This window comes from Oncorhynchus masou, chromosome 4, assembly GCF_036934945.1.
Source record: "Oncorhynchus masou masou isolate Uvic2021 chromosome 4, UVic_Omas_1.1, whole genome shotgun sequence".
In the NCBI taxonomy this organism is placed as follows: domain Eukaryota; kingdom Metazoa; phylum Chordata; class Actinopteri; order Salmoniformes; family Salmonidae; genus Oncorhynchus; species Oncorhynchus masou.
Window position 1 is genome coordinate 13,106,404 of NC_088215.1, and position 19,587 is coordinate 13,125,990.

The 19,587-nt window shown below is 44.9% G+C and overlaps 1 long non-coding RNA gene across 1 annotated transcript in view; it reads right to left on the reverse strand.

Moving 5' to 3' along the window:
* Window positions 1-18,821, reverse strand: part of LOC135524121 (uncharacterized) — a 120,658-nt gene extending 101,837 nt beyond the window's left edge. The window contains exon 1 of the long non-coding RNA XR_010452908.1: window positions 18,308-18,821. This is a non-coding gene — a long non-coding RNA (uncharacterized LOC135524121). The remainder of the gene's footprint in view (window positions 1-18,307) is intronic.
* Window positions 18,822-19,587: the final 766 nt, after the last annotated feature.

The window sequence follows — 19,587 nt, forward strand, 5'->3', positions numbered from 1 at the left end:
AAGTTTGCTGATGACACAACAGTGGTAGGCCTGATCAACGACAACGATGAGACTGCCTATAGGGAGGAGGTCAGAAAACTGGCAGTGTGGTGCCAGGACAACAACCTCTCCCTCAATGTAAGCAAGACAAAGGAGCTGATCGTGGACTTCAGGAAAAGACGGGCCGAACAGGTTGCCATTAACATCGACGGGGCTGTAGTGGAGTGGGTCGAGAATTAAGTTCTTTGGTGTCCACATCACCAACAAACTATCATGGTCCAAAATACCAAGACAGTCATGAGGGCACGACAAAACCTTTTCCCCCTCAGGAGACTGAAAATATTTATCATGGGCCCCCACATCCTCAAAAGGTTTCACAGCTGCACAATAGAGAGCATCCTGACCGGTTGCATCACCGCCGGGTATGGCAACTGCTCGGCATCTGACCATAAGACACTACAGAGGGTAGTGCATACGGCCCAGTACATAACTGGGGTGAAGCTTTCCTGTCATCTATAGCCTATATAACAGGCATGTCAGAGGAAAGCCCTAAAAATTGCCAGAGACTCCGGTCTCCCAAGTTATAGACTTTTCTCTGCTACCGCACGGCAAGCGGTACCGGAGCGCCAAGTCTAGGACCAAAAGGCTTCTCAACAGCTTCTACCCCCAAGTCATTAGACTGCTGAAGAATTTATGAAATTCACCAAAGGACAATTTACCTTTATTTAACTAGGAAAGATAGTTAAAAACAAATTCTTATTTTCAATGTCGGCCTAGGAACAGCAGGTTAACTGCCTTGTTCAGGGGCAGAACGGCAGATTTTTTCCTTGTCAGCTCGGGGATTTGATTTTGCAACCTTTCGGTTGCTAGTCCAACGCTCTAACCACCATGCAACCTGCCCCCCCACCCCCCTCTTCTACAGTCGTGGCCCAAAATTTTGAGAATGACACAAATATTAATTTTCACAAAGTCTGCTGCCTCAGCATCTTTAGATATTTTTGTCAGATGTTACTATGGAATACTGAAGTATAATTACAAGCATTTCATAAGTGTCAAAGGCATTTATTGACACTTACATGAAGATGATGCAAAGAGTCAATATTTGCAGTGTTGACCCTTCTTTTTCAAGACATCTGCAATCCGCCCTGGCCTGCTGTCAATTACCTTCAGTCAGGATGTGGCCCAGATGGAAGCCCATTCTTGCATAATCAATGCTTGAAGTTGTCAGAATTTCTGGGTTTTTGTTTGTCCACCCGCCTCTTGAAGATTGGCCACAGGTTCTCAATGGGATTAAGGTCTGGGGAGTTTCCTGGCCATGGACCCATAATATTGATGTTCTGTTCCCCGAGCAACTTAGTTATCACTTTGGCCTTATGGCAAGGTGCTCCATCATGCTGGAAAAGGCATTGTTATTCACCAAACTCTTCCTGGATGGTTGGGAGAAGTTGCTCTCGGAGGATGTGTTGGTACCATTCTTTATTCATGGCTGTGTTCTTCGGCAAAATTGTGAGTGAGCCCACTCCCTTGGCTGAGACGCAACCCCACACATGAATGCTCTCAGGATGCTTTGCTGTTGGCATGACACAGGACTGATGGTGGTGCTCACCTTGTCTTCTCTTGACAAGCTTTTATCCGGATGCCCCAAACAATCGGAAAGGGGATTCATCAGAGAAATACCCCAGTACTCAGCAGTCCAATCCCTGTACCTTTAGTAGAATATCAGTCTGTCTGATGTTTTTCCTGGAGAGAAGTGGCTTCATTGCTGCCCTTCTTGACACCAGGCCATCCTCCAAAAGTCTTCACCTCACTGTGCGTGCAGATGCACTCACACCTGCCTGCTGCTGCTGCAAGCTCTATAATGGTGGTGCCCCAATCCCGCAGCTGAATCAACTTCCTGGCGCTTGCTGGACTTTCTTGGGCGCCCTGAATCCTTCTTCACAACAATTGAACCGCTCTCCTTGAAGTTCTTGATGATCCGATAAATGGTTGATTTCGGTGCAATCTTACTGGCAGCAATATCCTTGCCTGTGAAGCCCTTTTTGTGCAAAGCAATGATGACTGCACGTGTTTCCTTTGCAGGTAACCATGATTGACAGAGGAAGAACAATGATTCCAAGCACCACCCTCCTGTTGAAGCTTCCAGTCTGTTATTCGAACTCAATCAGCATGACAGTGATCGCCAGCCTTGTCCTCGTCAACACTCACACCTGTGTTAACGAGAGAATCACTGACATGATGTCAGCTGGTCCTTTTGTGGCAGGGCTGAAATGCCGTGTAAAAGTTTTGGGGATTCAGTTCATTTGCATGGCATGACTTTGTAATTAATTGCAATTCATCTGATCACTTCATAACATTCTGGAGTAAATGCAAATTGCCATCGTACAAACTGAGGCAGCAGACTTCGTGAAAATTAATATTTGTGTCCTTCTCAAAACTTTTGGCTACGGCTGTACACTGCTGCTACTCGCTGTTTCTTTGTTTGTTACCTATGCATAGTCCCTTCACCACCACCTACATGTACTTATTATCTCAACTAGCCTGTACCCCTGCAGAGTGACACGGTACCGGTGGCCCCTCTATATAGTCTCGCTATTGTTATTCTATCGTGTTACTTTTTAGCATTACTTTTTATTTTAGCCTACTTGGTAAATATTTTCTTCGTCTTGAACTGTACTGTTGGTTAAGGGCTTGTAAGTAAGCATTTCACGGGAAAGTCTACACTTTGGCGCATGTGGCAAATAAAGTTTGATTTGATTTGATGGATCTTAGAGAGCAATTATGACCTGGCCCGACCAGGGAAAGTTCACCAAGGTAAAACGAGGACCCTTGGTATAATTCCATCGTCTTTCACAATTCTCTCAATCCAGTCCATTAACTAAATAATAAATTAAATGTGTGTAGACAATCTTAGTAAAGCAACTGAACAAATTGCTGGACACAAGCACACAGCTCGGCGCTAGCCTGAAAAGGTTGGGCCAGGTGCCCCATTTGGAATCCCGGCCAAGACGTTAGCTCTGGGGGGCAAGTCAAGATGAATCCTCTGTCTAGTCGTGGCGGCGCATGGCGTCTTGCCACTAAGCTTCACTAGTTCCACTGCGGAGAGTAAACAAGGGCTGGGAAAACACATTTGTAAACACAAAAGTCCCTTTGGAAGAGGGCATTATTTATGACACCCCACCCTATCTTCCCTTATTCCTTCAGAGCAGTTAGTTACACGATAGCGCTAGGAAGCAAAATAGTGCCACTCTATATCTATTAGCATCATTAAATGGAAGGGAAGCCATACAAGGGGTGAGACGAGACACAGACAGGGCTAGAAACAAGCCCCTGTGTACCTCCTAAATCATGTTCCAGGCCCCTGCATGGATGCCAAAGCTGTGTTTAGCCACCCTCTCCTCACTGTTGGGGGGTTGCAGTAAGGGGGTTGGCAAACAAATATTCTTCCAGACGGGTGGATGTTTTTGAGTAAGAAAATGATTTTCAGTTCATTTCAGTTTAGTTCAAGATTTTCTAAGTTTAATTCACTTTATTTTGAGGGGAAGAATCCATTTGTACCAGGATATTCCTTTGTTGGGGTTGAGGAGCCACGTGATTGAGTCTACTAAATGTACTGCAATTATTGAAACAAATTATCCAACTATGGTCTATACAGCATGCCTATGGTATGGCAATTAGGACTAACGGCCTAAATATTGCAGGCGACAGTTACTTACTGAATGTGTATGAAAGACTTCCACATGTACAGTAGCCTTACAAAGCCTCTTATAGCAATTACTGTGTGTGTGTGTGTGTGTGTTTGCTTATGAACATTTCAGAAGGCCAGCTCACTTCATTGATAACATGCCAAATATATAATGAATTCTCTCCATGAGGTTTCTTACATTAAAAACTACTACCAGAATATGCAAATCCATATTTAGATTTTCCACACTGGATGTATGAAGAACAAATAAAAACCGTGTGTTGCATGATGAAAAAATAACATAAAAAGAAAATAATTGACATTGATTGACGAATGATTTATCATCGAATAGATATGTGAAAAACACCTTTAGGATTGATTCTAAAAAACGTTTGCCATGTTTCTGTCGATATTATGGAGTTAATTTGGAAAAAAGTTTGGCGTTGTAATGACTGAATTTTCGTTTTTTTTCTTAGCCAAACGTGATGAACAAAATGGAATGATTTCTCCTACACAAATAATATTTTTGGAAAAACTGAACATTTGCTATCTAACTGAGAGTATCCTCATTGAAAACATTCGAAGTTCTTCAAAAGGTAAATTATTTTATTTGAATGCTTTTCTTGTTTTTGTGAAAATGTTGCCTGCTGAATGCTAGGCTTAATGCTATGCTAGCTATCAATACCTCTTACACAAATGCTTGTGTAGGTATGGTTGAAAAGCATATTTCTGAGATGCATAAAGCATAAATCTGAGATGACAGTGTTGTTAACAAAAGGCTAAGCTTGTGAGCCAATATATTTATTTCATTTCATTTGCGATTTTCATGAATAGTTAACGTTGAGTTATGGTAATGAGCTTGAGGCTACGGGATTGCTCGTCGAAAGAAGTTAACCTCTACTGACTCCCCATCCCGCATGCGGGAGCGGAATCATCGCCTGACACTAATTAGCATAACGCAATGCACATAAATATCCCTAGAAAATATTCCTATTCATGAAAATCACAAATTAAATATATTGAGACACAGCTTAGCCTTTTGTTAATCACCCTGTCATCTCAGATTTTCAAAATAGGCTTTACAGCCAAAGCAAGACAAGCATGCGTAAGTTTATCAATTGTCTAGCATAGCATTTTGTCCAGCTAGCAGCAGGTAACTTGGTCACGGAAATCAGAAAAGCAATCAAATTATATCGTTTACCTTTGATGAGCTTCTGATGTTTTCACTCACGAGACGCCCAGTTTGCTAGCCAATGTTCCTTTTTTCCAAAAATGTTTTATTTTTGTAGGCGAAATAGCTCCGTTTGTTCTTCACGTTTGGCTGAGAAATTGCCTGGAAATTGCAGTCACGAAAACGGCCCAAATATTCCAAATTAGCTCCATAATATTGACAGAAACATGGCAAACGTTGTTTATAGTTGTCACGCCCTGGTCGAAATATATTATATTTATCTTCATTTATTTGGTCAGGCCAGGGTGTGACATGAGTTATTGTGGTGTGTTTTTGTCTTGGGTTTTTGTGGGGCGTATAGTATAATCTATGGCTGCCTGAGGCAGTTAACAATCAGAGTCAGGTGATTATCGTTGTCTCTGATTGGGAACCATATTTAGGCAGCCATATTCTTTGAGTGTTTCGTGGGTGATTGTACCTGTCTCTGTGTCTTCACCAGATAGGACTGTTTAAGTTTTCACGTTCCGTTTGTTGTTTTTGTATTGTTTGTGTTCTTTCATTCTTCATTAAACATGTCTCAAAAATACCACGCTGCATTTTGGTCCGCTCCTCCTTCAACAGAAGAAAGCCGTTACAGAATCACCAAGGAGGAGACCAGAACCAGAGTCGGTGTTGTAGGTGAGCGAAGCAGAGACTGTGAAGGAGTTAATGGGGAAATTGGAGGAGAGAGAAATGAGGGAGTTGCTGTGTTGGTGCTTTTTGCATGGTATTCGCCCTACGGAACGTGTCGGGGATTTGATGGCACCTGGGTCAGCGCTCCATACTCGTCCTGAGGTGCGTGTTAGTCAGCTGGTGAAGTTGGTGCCAGCCTCACGCACCAGGCCTCCTGTGGACATCCCTAGCCTTGCACGTCCTGTGCCAACACTGCTATCAAGATCTCCAGTACGCCTTCACGGTCTAGCCCATCCTGTGCCACCTCCACACACCAGCCCTCCGGTGGCAGCCCCCCTCACCAGGCTTCCTGTGCGTGTCCTCGGCCCAGTACCACCAGTGCCAGCACCACGCATCAGGCCCACTGTGCGCCTCGCCTCTCCAGCGCTACCGGAGCCTTTCTCCTCTCCAGCGCTACCGGAGCCTTCCTCCTCTCCTGCACTGTCGGAGCCTCTCGCCTCTCCAGCGCTGCCGGAGTCTCCCGCCTGTTCAGCGCTACCAGAGCCTTTCTCCTCTCCAGCGCTACCAGAGCCTTTCTCCTCTCCAGCGCTACCAGAGCCTTTCTCCTCTCCAGCGCTACCAGAGCCTTTCTCCTCTCCAGCGCTACCAGAGCCTTTCTCCTCTCCAGCGCTACCAGAGCCTTTCTCCTCTCCAGCGCTACCGGAGCCTTCCTCCTCTCCTGCACTGTCGGAGCCTCTCGCCTGTTCAGCGCTACCAGAGCCTTTCTCCTCTACAGCGCTGCTGGAGTCTCCCGCCTGTCTAGCGCAGCCCGAGCTGTCAGTCTGCATGGAGCAGCCAGAGCTGTCAGTCTGCATGGAGCAGCCAGAGCTGTCAGTCTGCATGGAGCAGCCAGAGCTGTCAGTCTGCATGGAGCAGCCAGAGCTGTCAGTCTACATGGAGCAGCCAGTGCTGTCAGTCTGCATGGAACAGCCAGAGTTGTCAGTCTGCATGGAGCAGCCGGAGCTGCCAGTTTGCATGGAGCTGCCAGTCTGCAAGGAGCTGTCAGTCTGCAAGGAGCTGCCAATCTGCAAGGAGCTGCCAGTCTGCATGGAGCTGCCAGTCTGCATGGAGCTGCCAGTCTGCATGGAGCTGCCAGTCTGCATGGAGCAGCCAGAGCTTTCAGTCTACATGGAGCAGCCAGAGCCTCAAGTCAGCATGGAGCAGCCAGATCCGCCAGTCAGCCAGACTCTTCCAGATCCGCCAGTCAGCCAGGCTCTTCCAGATCTGCCAGTCAGCCAGGATCTGCCAGAACCGTCAACCAGCCAGGATCTGCCGGATCCAACTACCTGGCTGAGCTTCCTCTCAGTGCTGGGCTTCCTCTCAGTACTGAGCTTCCTCTCAGTGCTGGGCTTCCTCTCAGTCCCGAGCTGCCCCTCTGTCCCGAGCTGCCCCTCTGTCCCGAGCTGCCCCTCTGTCCCGAGCTGCCCCTCAGTCCCGAGCTGCCCCTCAGTCCAGTGGGGTTCCGGGTGAGGACTACTAGGCCATGGTCGGCGGCGAGGGTGGACTATCCTAGGACGTGAGGAAGGGGGACTAAGACATTTATAGAGTGGGGTCCCGCGCCGGAGCCAGAGCCGCCACCATGGACAGACGCCCAGCCGGACCCTCCCTATTGTTTTGATGTGTGTCCGGGAGTCCGCAACTTATGGGGGGGTTCTGTCACGCCCTGGTCGAAATATATTATATTTATCTTCATTTATTTGGTCAGGCCAGGGTGTGACATGGGTTATTGTGGTGTGTTTTTGTCTTGGGGTTTTTGTGGGGCGTATAGTATAATCTATGGCTGCCTGACGCGGTTCTCAATCAGAGTCAGGTGATTATCGTTGTCTCTGATTGGGAACCATATTTAGGCAGCCATAATCTTTGAGTGTTTTGTGGGTGATTGTTCCTGTCTCTGTGTCTTCACCAGATAGACTGTTTAGGTTTTCACGGTCCGTTTGTCGTTTTTGTATTGTTCGTGTTCTTTCATTCTTCATTAAATATGTCTCAAAAATACCACGCTGCATTTTGGTCCGCTCCTCCTTCAACAGAAGAAAGCCGTTACAATAGTCGATCCACAAAGGGGTTTGTCTAATATCTATTCGATAATATATCCATCGGGACAGTTAGTTTTTCAGTAGGACCGATTGGAGTAATGGCTACCTCTGTATTTTACACGAGAGTCACCCTGGGAGTCATCAGGTGACCACTTACGCAATATAGCCACCTAAGGCTATTCTTCAACATAAATGCGTAAAAAAACTACATCACAATGCTGTAGACACCTTGGGGAATACGTAGAAAGTGTAAGCTGGTTGATTGCACATTCACAGCTCACTAGGGACTCTTTGGAACGCAGCGCTTTCAAAATATGGGGCACTTCCGGATTGGATTTCTCAGGCTTTCACCTGCAACATCAGTTCTGTTATACTCACAGACAATATCTTTACAGTTTTGGAAACGTTAGTGTTTTCTATCCTAAGCTGTCAATTCTATGCATATTCTAGCATCTTGTCCTGACAAAATATCCTGTTTAAGACGGGAACGGTTTTTTTCCAAAAATGAAAATACGGCCCCTAGAGTCGCAACAGGTTTTAAGATATGTTTTTTTTTCTGGCCACTCTTCCGTAAAGACCAGCTCTGTGGAGTGTACGGCTTAAAGTGGTCCTATGGACAGATTCTCCAATATCCGCTGTGGAGCTTTGCAGCTCCTTCAGGGTTATCTTTGGTCTCTTTGTTACCTCGGATTAATGCCCTCCTTGCCCGCTCCGTAAGTTTTGTTAGGCAGCCAGCTCCTGGCAGGTATGTTGTGGTGCCATTATTTTTCAAAAATGGATTTAATGGTGCTCCGTGGGATGTTCAAAGCTTCTGATAAAAAAAACATAACCCAGCCCTGATCTGTACTTCTCCACAACGTTTTCCTGACCTGTTTGGAGAGCTCCTTGGTCTTCATGGTGTCGCTTGTTTGGTGGTGCCTATTGCTTAGTGGTGTTGCAGACTCTGGGTGTAACGGCTCTTGTGGGTTGAAGAAGGAGACCAAGGTGCAGCATTGTAGGCGTTCATTGAACTGAACACTGCAACAAAATAACAAAGTACAAAAAAAACGACCGTGCACAGTTCTGTCATGCAACAAAACAGCTAAACAGAAAATAACTCCCCACAAAACCCAAACGGAAAATCACAATGTATATATGATCCCCAATCAGAGACAACGATAGACAGCTGCCTCTGATTGGGAACCACACTAGGCAAAAACAACAAAGAAATAGAAAACATAGATTCTCCCACCCGAGTCACACCCTGACTTAACCAAACATAGAGAATAAATAAGAATCTCTAAGGTCAGGGCGTGACACTGGGGCCTTTCAGAACAGGTGTAAATATACTGAGATCATGTGACAGATCATGTAACACTTAGATTGCACACAGGTGGACTTTATTTAACTAATTATGTGATTTCTCAAGGTAATTGGTTGCACCAGATCTTATTTAGGGGCTTCATAGCTAAGGGGGTGAATACATGCACGCACCACTTTTCCATTTTTGTTGTTGTTTTGAAACAAGTTATTTCTTTCATTTCACTTCACCAATTGTGAATTTTGTGTATGTCCATTACATATAATCGAAATAAAAATCATTGCTTTTCCCTCCTTTTCTCTTCTACTCCCTACCTCTCCCAGAATGCTCTGCTTGTGATGCCTGAGCTGTGCTGCGGTGTGGTTTACCAGTATTCCCTCTAGGATGACCTGGGTAGTAGTGGTGTTATGTTCCCCAAGACAGGTTGTGTCCTCTGAAGCATGTAGACAAGGATAATGTGGTGTCTTCTTTGTCTATCTGTCTGTCTGTGTGTGTGCCTGAGCTCTGGGTGGATACAAGCCTAGACTCCCTATGGGGAGAGAGATGGGCTGAGTGTCGAGTCTCTCAGTGTCAGTGGTGTTTATAAATATAATGGCAGTATTTCTTCTTCCTGCCAGTGTGGATTTAAAATGGCCGCCATTATTGTGCCTCATGCTGATCGTTATTTTCATAAAAGCCATAAAGGGATTTTCAACCTTGATAATTTATTTCATCCATCAACTCATTTTTAAGTTGATGCTTCCAGTAACGCACTTCACTGATAGTAAATATCTACATGTTTGTCAATATTGCACAAACATCTGCCAGCCTTGGCGTGATCAATGTCAATTATTTTCTCTTTATGTTATTTTTTCATCATGCAACACACGGTTTTCTCTTTGTTCTTCATACATCCAGTGAGGAAAATCTAAATATGGATTTGCATATTCTGTGAGTGTTTTTTAATGTAAGAAACCTCATGGAGAGAATTCATTATATATTTGGCATGTTATCAATGAAGTGAGCTGGCCTTCTGAAATGTTCATAAGCAAACACACACACACACACACACACACACACACACACACACACACACACACACACACACACAGTAATTGCTCTAAGAGGCCCATTTTGTAAGGCTACTGTACATGTGGAAGTCTTTCATACACATTCAGTAAGTAACTGTCGTCTGCAATATTTAGGCCGTTAGTCCTAATTGCCATACCATAGGCATGCTGTATAGACCATAGTTGGATAATTTGTTTCAATAATTGCAGTACATTTAGTAGACTCAATCACGTGGCTCCTCAACCCGAACAAAGGAATATCCTGGTACAAATGGATTATTCCCCTCAAAATAAACTGAACTAAACTTAGAAAGTCTTGAAATGAACTGAAAATAATTTTCTGAGTCAACAACATCCACTCGTCTGGAAGAATATTTTTGTTCGCCAACCCCCTTACTGCACCCCCCCCCAACAGTGAGGAGAGGGTGGCATAGTTGGTTGGCAAAACTAAACACAGCTTTGGCATCCATGCAGGAGCCTGGAACATGATGTAGGATGTACACAGGGGCTTTTTCCTAGCCCTGTCTGTCTCTTCTAACCCCTTGGATGGCTTCCCTTCCATTTAGTGATGCTAATGGATATAGAGTGGCACTATTTTGCTTCCTAGCGCTATGGTGTAACTAACTGCTCTGAAGGAATAAGGGAAGAGGGGAAGATAGGGTGGGGTGTCATAAATAATGCCCTCTTCCAAAGGGACTTTTTTGTGTTTACAAATGTGTTTTCCCAGCCCTTGTTTCCTCTCTGCAGTGGAACTAGTGAAGCTTAGTGGCAAGACACCATGCGCCGCTACGACTAGACAGGATTCATCTTGACTTGCCCCCCAGAGCTAACGTCTTGGCCAGGATTCCAAATGGGGAACTTGGACCAACCTTTTCAGGCTAGCGCCGAGCTGTGTGCTTGTGTTCAGCAATTTGTTTAGTTGCTTTATTAAGATTGTCTACACAAATGTAATTTCTATTTAGTTAATGGACTGGTTTGAGAGAAACTTGTGAAAGACGATGGAATTATACCAAGGGTACTCGTTTTACCTTGGTGAACTTTCTCTGGTCGGGCCAGGTCATAATTGTTCTCTAAGATCTACCAAATCAAATCAAACTTTATTTGCCACATGCGCCAAAGTGTAGACTTTACAGTGAAATGCTTACTTACAAGCCCTTAACCAACAGTACAGTTCAAGATGAAGAAAATATTTACCAAGTAGGCTAAAATAAAAATGTATGATAAAAAGCAACACGATAAGAATAACAATAACGAGGCTATATAGAGGGGGCACCGGTACCGTGTCACTGTGCAGGGGTACAGGCTAGTTGAGATAATCTGTACATGTAGGTGGTGGTGAAGGGACTATGCATAGGTAACAAACAAATAAACAGAGAGTAGCAGCAGTGTACAGCTGTAGACAAAAGCTTTGAGAAAGACACAAATGTACATTTTCAAAGTCTTCTGACAACCCATCCATCTGTAATGCAGCACAATGTTGTAAACCATAACAACATACAGTATGACGAACAGCGCGTCATACCATACATTTCCCCCCTGTCTAAAACCAGAGACTGGTACCATATGTAAAAATGTCCATCGGGCAAGAACCTAGAGTGATGCCTGCAAGAAAGAAACATTAACCCTTAACTTCTTTGGGGTAGGGGGCATTATTTTCACGTCCCGATGAAAAGCATGCCCAGAGTAAACGGCTTGCTACAAAGACATAAAAGCTAGAATATGCATATTATTAGTAGATGTGGATGGAAAACACTCTGAAGTTTATAAAACTGTTTGAATAATGTCTGTCAGTATAGCAGAATCCATATGGCAGGCAAAAACCTGAGAAGAAACCCACCAGGAAGTTGGAAATCTGAGGTTGGTCGATTTTCAACTCAGCTCCTATTGAATATACAGTGGTATATTGGTAATGTTGCACTTCCTAAGGCTTCCATTAGTTGTCAACAGTCTTTAGAACCTTGTCTGATGCTTCTACTGTGAAGTGGGGCCAAAGGAGAAGGGAATGAGTAAGGTCTGCCATGAGCTGACCATGCTCTCCACCATGCGCGTTCACATGAGGGAGCTATGTTCCATCGCACTTTTGAAGACAATGGAATTCTCCAGTTGGAACATTATTGAAGATTTATGTTAACATCCTAAAGATTGATCCAATACATCGTTTGACATGTTTCTACTGACTGTTACGGAACTTTTTGACATTTCGTCTGCTTTTAGTGAACCCACTTCATTACTTTGAATTTGTTTACCAAACGCGCTAACAAAAGTAACTATTTGGACATAAATGATGGACATTACCAAACAAAACGAACATTTCTTGTGGAAGTGGGAGTCCTGGGAGTGCATTCCGCCGAAGATTAGCAAAGGTAAGTGAAGAGTTATAATGCTATTTAGGACTTTTGTTGACTGCATAATATGGCGGATATGACTGCATAATATGGTGGATATATTTGTGACTCAGATTATTGCATGGTTTGCTTTTTCCGTAAAGCTTTTTTGAAATCTGACACAGAGGTTGCATTAAGGAGAAGTGGGTCTAAAATTCCATGCATAACAGTTGTATCTTTTAGCAATGTTTATTATGAGTATTCCTGTAAATTGATGTGGCTCTCTGCAAAATCAAAGGATGTTTTGGAACTTCTGAACGTAAGGCGCCAATGTAAACTCAGATATTTACCGAACCTTACTGAACAAAACATACATGTATTGTGTAACATGAAGTCCTATGAGTGTCATCTGATGATCATCAAAGGTTGGTGATTAATTTTCTCTCTATTTCTGCTTTTTGTGACTCCTCTCTTTGGCTGAAAAAATGGCTGTGTTATTCTGTGACTAGGCACTCACCTAAGATAATCGTTTGGTTTGCTTTCGTCGTAAAGCCTTTTTGAAATCGGACAATGTGGCTGGATTTACAACAAGTGTATCTTTAAAATTATATAAAATGCATGTATGTTTGAGTAATTTTAATTATGGGATTTGTGTTTTGAATTTGGCGCCCTGCAGTTTCACTGGCTGTTGAAGAGGTGGGACGCTACCGTCTCATGTACCCTAGAGAAGTTAAACGGAAGAGGTAAATAACGACTCTCCGAACTAGCCAGTTCATTTCGTTGACCTGGAAGTTGACTAGGATGGCAACGGAGCCTAAGAATGAACGGAGGTTAAGTAGTCCCCCAGATGAGCAGGGCAAGTTTTTTCCCCTCATAGTCTGCTCTTCAGCCACCTAGGCTGTGGCTCTGGCCATTGGGGAGCCCACAGAGGCTGGGGCTCTGGCCCTTGGGGAGCCCACAGAGGCTGGGGCTCGGATAGTAGTGGAGGAGGTCCATCAGGTAGCGTCTCTGGCCTGTAAAGTCAGTTTTGTGGGAATTTGTGTTCCTTGAGGGGCAGGGACTTTTCTGAGGCGGCTGGAGTGCCAGTGTGATCCATTGCTAAGCATGAAGGTTGTGGGCCCCAGTTGTTGACTGACCTGCAAGGGGTCCGACCAGAATGAGGACATTTTGTTGCAACGCTGAGGTCGTCGGGCTCGGACCCAGTCTGACACTTGGATGGTTGGCTTCTTCACCCTGTGTGCCTTGTCGAAACGCTGTTTCATTGCTCTTTGGTGCCTGGTCACTGCCTGCTTTTCTTGGGTGGAGCCTAGTCGCCGGTTCTGCTACTCTCTGTGTTCGGAGTCTGCCCAGTGGCAGTTCCATCTTACGACCAAGCAAGACAGATGCCGGGGAGACCTGTGTTGTTGTGTGTTTGCATGAGCTGTAGTGCATTAGCGTTTAGGGTACCCCTGGACCAGGTGCGCTCTGATGCTGTTCTTCAGTGTTTGGTTGAAGCGTTCCACCCCTCTGTTAGCTTGTGGTTTGTAGTTGGATGTGTTTATTCCCTCGTTGCTGCGTTAGGAGGAAAACTTCACAGAGGTTAGCTGGGGTCCATTGTCCGTGGTGAGGGTGAGGGGTAGGCACCACCTTGTGAACAGGCTTTCTAGGATGTCCTCGATGGCTTGTGTTGTGACAGTTCCGATAGGAACCACTTCTGGCCTCTTAGAATGGGGGTCATATGTCACCACCAGGAAGCGCTGATGGTGAGGGACTGCATGCCCATTCATCTCGGCACAGATGTCCAGCTGGATGTGTTCCCATGGGTGCTATGGCCACGCGAGAGGCTGAAGGGGGGTGAACTTTCCTGTTTTCCCACTGAGGAGGCATGCAGCACAATCCCTGACCAGGTTTTCAGTGTAATGGCCGATTCCTGGCCACCACACAAGGTCTCGACATTGCTGCTTGACATTGCTGCTAAGCCCGAATGACCCTCAAGCACCATTGATAGAACACGTGCACGAAGGCCACTCGGGACCACAATGCAAAACGAGAGAGACACAGACTTCTTCCCAGCAAGACAGTTTGTGCTTCACTCTGGTGAAAGTTTCCAGTTCTACCGGCACACGTGCTGACCAGTGCGCATGTTGGTGCACAGGGTGGGATCCTGTTCCGATGCCTGCTTCAGCTCCTCCAGTGAGACGGCTGACCGAAGGGGAGCGTAGAGCATGTTTCGTTGTTGTCTGACAAGACGGTCGGAGTAGGAGTGTCAAATGAGCGTGAGAGGAGGTCTGCCCAATGCCCTCCCCAGAGTGAACTTCAGCTGAGAGTCATACTGTCTGAGGCGGTCGGCCCATCTGTGCAGCCGAAGTGGCTTGTGGCCAGTTCCTGATGCTGACAGTAGCGTTGTGAGGGACTGGTGTTCAGTTTGGAGCGTGGACAGCCGGCCGTATAGGTAGAGGTGCCACCTTTTGCACGCCCAGACACAGGTGCTTCTCAGTGCCACACAGTGCTTCTCGTTCACCCACAGAGTACTGTTGTTCAGTTGGGCTCAGGGCCCTTGAGGCGAAGGTGACGGGCCTCTCAATGCCATTCTGCAGCTGTAAGAGGACAGCTCCTAGTGCTCCAGCTGAGGCGTCACAGCTGACAATGGTGGGGCAGACGGGGTCAAAGTGGGGCCTGTGAGTAAAAATTGTGAGGCAGCCCAGTCCATCAAACAGATTTGGCCAGTTCTGTTGCCATGTGCCGGTAACTTGTTGGATAGCTGATCCACTCTTCTCTCAGTGTGAACCCCAAGCCTGTGAAGAGGTCGAGGCTCAGGAGGTAGGCACCCCGCTTTGCCTCGTGAAATCTAAATGATGGCAGGTGCTTGGCACCACAGTGTACTGGGACCTGGAGGGTGCCTGCAATGTCTCTTGGATCTACCATACTCACACAGGGCAGTGGAATGCTGTTAGAGTGGTAGGTGACTGAAAAACTTGTAGTAAGTTGCAAGGTTGAGCAATGACACTGCAGCGCCAGTATCCAGTAGCAAAGACAAACCCAACTCACCCAGCTGTACGGTGCATATATTGAATGGCACATGGTTAGTGGCGACGGTTCGGATGTCAGTGTAATTATGTTGAGAGCGAGATGAAAATAAGGGCCTGTTCCGGGTGGAGCTTGTAGCTGGGGCAGAACGACACACTTTAGCAAAGTGATTGTATTTTGAACAGTTCTTGCATATTTTCCCACGGGCTGAGCAGTTTGAAACCCTTGAATATTGAGAGCTAGCCCCGCAGTTCACTGCACCTGTACATAGCTTATCTGTAAATAGCTCATCCAATCTACCTCGTCCCCATACTGTATTTATTTATTTATCCTGCTCCTTTGCACCCCAGTATCTCAACTTGCACATGCAGCCTCTGCACATCCTACCATTCCAGTGTTTAATTGCTATATTGTAATTACTTTGCCACCATGGCCTATTTATTGCTTTACCTCTCTTATCCTACCTCATGTGCACATGCTGTATATAGATTTTCCAACTGTATTATTGATTGTACGTTTGTTTATTCCATGTGTAACTCTGTGTTGTTGTATGTGTCGAACTGCGTTGCTTTATCTTGGCCAGGTCGCATTTGCAAATGAGAACTTGTTCTCAACTAGCCTACCTGGTTAAATGAAGGTGAAATTAAATAAACAGTTGCCACAGCTACTTCTGTTTGTTTGTCTGTGTGCCTGCTACACGGGCATGTCTGGTGTATGTCCATGCAGCTATTGACATGGGAGGGAGTGCGCAGTGCGTGATTGTTGTAGTGCGCCTGCTCGAGCTGAAGCTGCTGTGTGAGAATGGCTGGGGGCAGAGTGTATGCTGCAGAGCTGTCTGTTAGCATAGTAGAGCATTCCAAAGCCGTTTCAACCTAGAGTGCTATCTCCATCAAGTTGTAAATGATCCGATTCCAAAATAAGTTTCTCCCTTGTCATTTCACATAACGTCCACTCTATATCAGCTGATCCCTAATGATCTCGTCCTGAAGTGTCCCATAGTTGGTTACAAGAGCTAGCCAAATCCCTCAGATTGGCCACATAGCTTTGAATGGACTCACCCCGGCGTTGGCGTCTTTTCCGTAACCGGTAGTGTTGGAGGAGCACACGCTCTTTCCCGGGGAAGTGGTTCCATAGGAGGCTGACTGCAGCGGTGAATATAGGAGCCGATCTAAGCGCTCTGAAAATCCTCTGTCCCTCTGTACCAAGGCAGTGACGGAGCAGTGCTGTTCTCCGCTTGTCGGAGACTGTAGAAAAGTCCATAGCTTTGAGATAAGTGTTAAAACGTTCAAGCCAGTTATTCCACGGGACTAGAAGTTTGCACGGCGAGGAATGGTGCTGGTGGTGGTTAACTGAATTCAGCCATCTTCGTCGCTAATGTTATATCTAGCTCAGCTGTCAAAGAACGCACATCTGCACAGTTTCACATTGCACAAGTACACCCAGCAACCCTGTTTTACAGGCACACGAGTGCACACACAAAGAGAGACACACACACACTTCCCCCAAACGGGTTAAAAAACAAGTTCATGCAGCATGTCATCATCGTTCCAGACAAGAGGACGGAAACTGTTAGATTAGTTGTTTTCCTCCTTCATCCAAATGAATTCGAGCAAAAAGAGGCAGCCACAACAACAAATTGAACATGTGAGAATGATAAAAGGGCCCAGTGGTTTTCTCTACTCTGAGTCTTTGTGGTTGTGGAAATGACTTTTATTCATTTTGCTTCACTATCCTGTTTCAAATGAAGGCCTCTATCCCATTTTGGGGGATTAAATCTTTTCACTATATTTTCAGTATGCAAAATAAATGGGAAGGAATGATCTGGCTGCTACTGGAAGATGGATAATCTGTGTCATAACAACCATGTATTTATTAGAAACCTGGAGTATTAGCCAGAACTGGGACAGGTCATATCATTAACATGGCCTACACGTTCAATTGGGACCTCAGTTAAAAAGTACAAGCTGTCTTCACTCATAGAGGATGAGACGGGTTGTAGTGCATCACCAATTAATACCCTTATGTAGACTGACAGATGTTGGTGGCAGAACAACATGCAACAGTTATGGACCAAAATCAAATATGACTTAACTATGCTTCTGTTTGAATGTGTAAGCACACTATTACAGACTGCCAATCAATGTAATTTCACGCTTGGCCATCATATATTGATAATAGAGGCCAACGAAGGCATATTTACAACAGTGTTATAAGTGCTGTGGATGTTTTGCTAAGAAAGTTAAGACTAGATCCTTCACTAGATGATTTCATTGCCTCTGATTCCATTAGAGACCATTGTCTCAGGCTCTGTATCCCTACAATAATATACCACTGCAGATGTTGCTTTTAGGATGCTTAATGGTCGTCTCATACAAAATCCACATAATTCATCATCATAGAATCGAATAATTCAACTAGGCATAATCTATAGCTTTTGTAAAGGAATTGTGAAGGTAGAAGTGGTAAGAACTAGTCAGCAATTCAGATGACAACATAGGCTTTCCTTCTCATGGAAATTTGATTACAAGCAAAGTTAGAAGAATTTATTGCCCCGTCAAAAATATTTACACCTCTGCCCAATCAATTAAATTGGACCCGAAGCAAGGTATAATTTATGTAGCCTGTTAGCAAACACATTTATTGAAAAACAGAAGACAAGTTAAGGATTATCATTTATTGCAGTCATTTTCATTACATATTACATTCAAACTAATATTGGAATTCACCTGTCAGAGTAGCCTAGCCTACCTGCAACCTACTTTATAGTGAATGTTTTTCAACCGCTATGTGAAGCAATCGGTATGCACCGTCACTAAGTCTGCAGCAAGCACGCATCTCTTGGTGCGCAAGACCAGTCCAACGTGGTCCCGAATGCTTTATTCAGGATGTGGCAAAACACAGTATTTGGGCTATGTGCCCAACTGAACCAATGCGCAACACAGCTTGGACAGCAGGATATGAAAAGCCCTTACAGGGCTTCAGTCATAATAGTCATAATTCTCTTCAGTCATAATATAAAACCACATGCATTTGGTGAATAATCATCACTTACGCTGCGGTTTTGTCCCAAACAGCAAACCACTGTATGATTGTGTCAAGGCGAAAGTAGTGCTGGTTAGTTTGGGATCATCTCCTCTGATGCCTGAGGCTTCTCCTCTGGAAGTCCCTCTCCTCTCCTCGTGTTCCACTTGAATCGGCCCAGTCTTTCCGTCCAGTAACGGACCAGGACTCCTTCGCTCATCCGAGGTCTCTCCTTCCAAATTGCGGCCATCAGTCCTCAGACACGCTATACTCGGGAGTTCGGGACCGCTTCGCTCTCTCGTTTTCACTAAGTCCAGATTAATCTTCCAGAGCGACTTTTACTGTAACTCCATCGTCAGTGAAACTCGTGTCATCCTCGTAAACACCTGCATGTTGGGTGTTGCTTAGTACTCAAGTAATTGGTTAGTACTCCACCCGGACTAGTTCCAAAGCTTTTATCACCCAGCTCTATGCGTACGGGTATCCAGTTATAATTCCTCCAGGTGTAGCTGGACCGGCGACGGTCACAATGCGTAAATGATCTCCGCCTTGGCATTTAGCTGGGTATGAGCGGAGATCAGAAGCCAGGCACACAGAGTTAAGTGCAAGCAGGGGCATCAGATGGGCATGTCCATCTGAGATCATGACCATCAACGTAAAAGTAGGCTACAAAAAAAGTAATAATTGACTTTTATTCCAATCTCTATTAAAATACCACCGCTTTTTAGCGTATCGGTTGGTTGGCTTTATGACCATGTAGATCACTCAGAGTGAAGCTACCACCCTGTGCGCCTTTCTTTCAGAGAGCAGAGATAGTGGTTTAAATAACCAGTCAGTCGTTTAGGCAAGGCGCCTATTGTTTTGATGTTGATGTCGGCATTTGAGACAGTTGTTTTATTCATCGGTTACTTTCACCTTAATGTCATGTTGTGTTATTGAAGTTGGCATAGGCGGTGCATCACATAACCTAGGGGAAGCTTCCCTGAATTAAATTTAATTAAAAAACATCTATTTAATTACTGGTGCCTTTACAGAAATAAATACAATAATTCAAAATACTACAAAGCAATGAGTTGTGGATTGTTTTAAGCTTGCAATTTGAGCAGCATGCCTGACAAATAGCCTACTTTACCAAATAGCTGATTGTTGAGTTACAGCTCTCAGTGAAAAGCAGTAAAGTAGCCCTAGGCCCATCACAATATTTCAACATATAATCTTAGGAAAAACATAGTTTAGAAAGCAATTGGTTTTGGTGAAAATACAAGAAAATACTCTCTAGTTTGTCTCTAGTTATCAAAATTCTCAACTCTG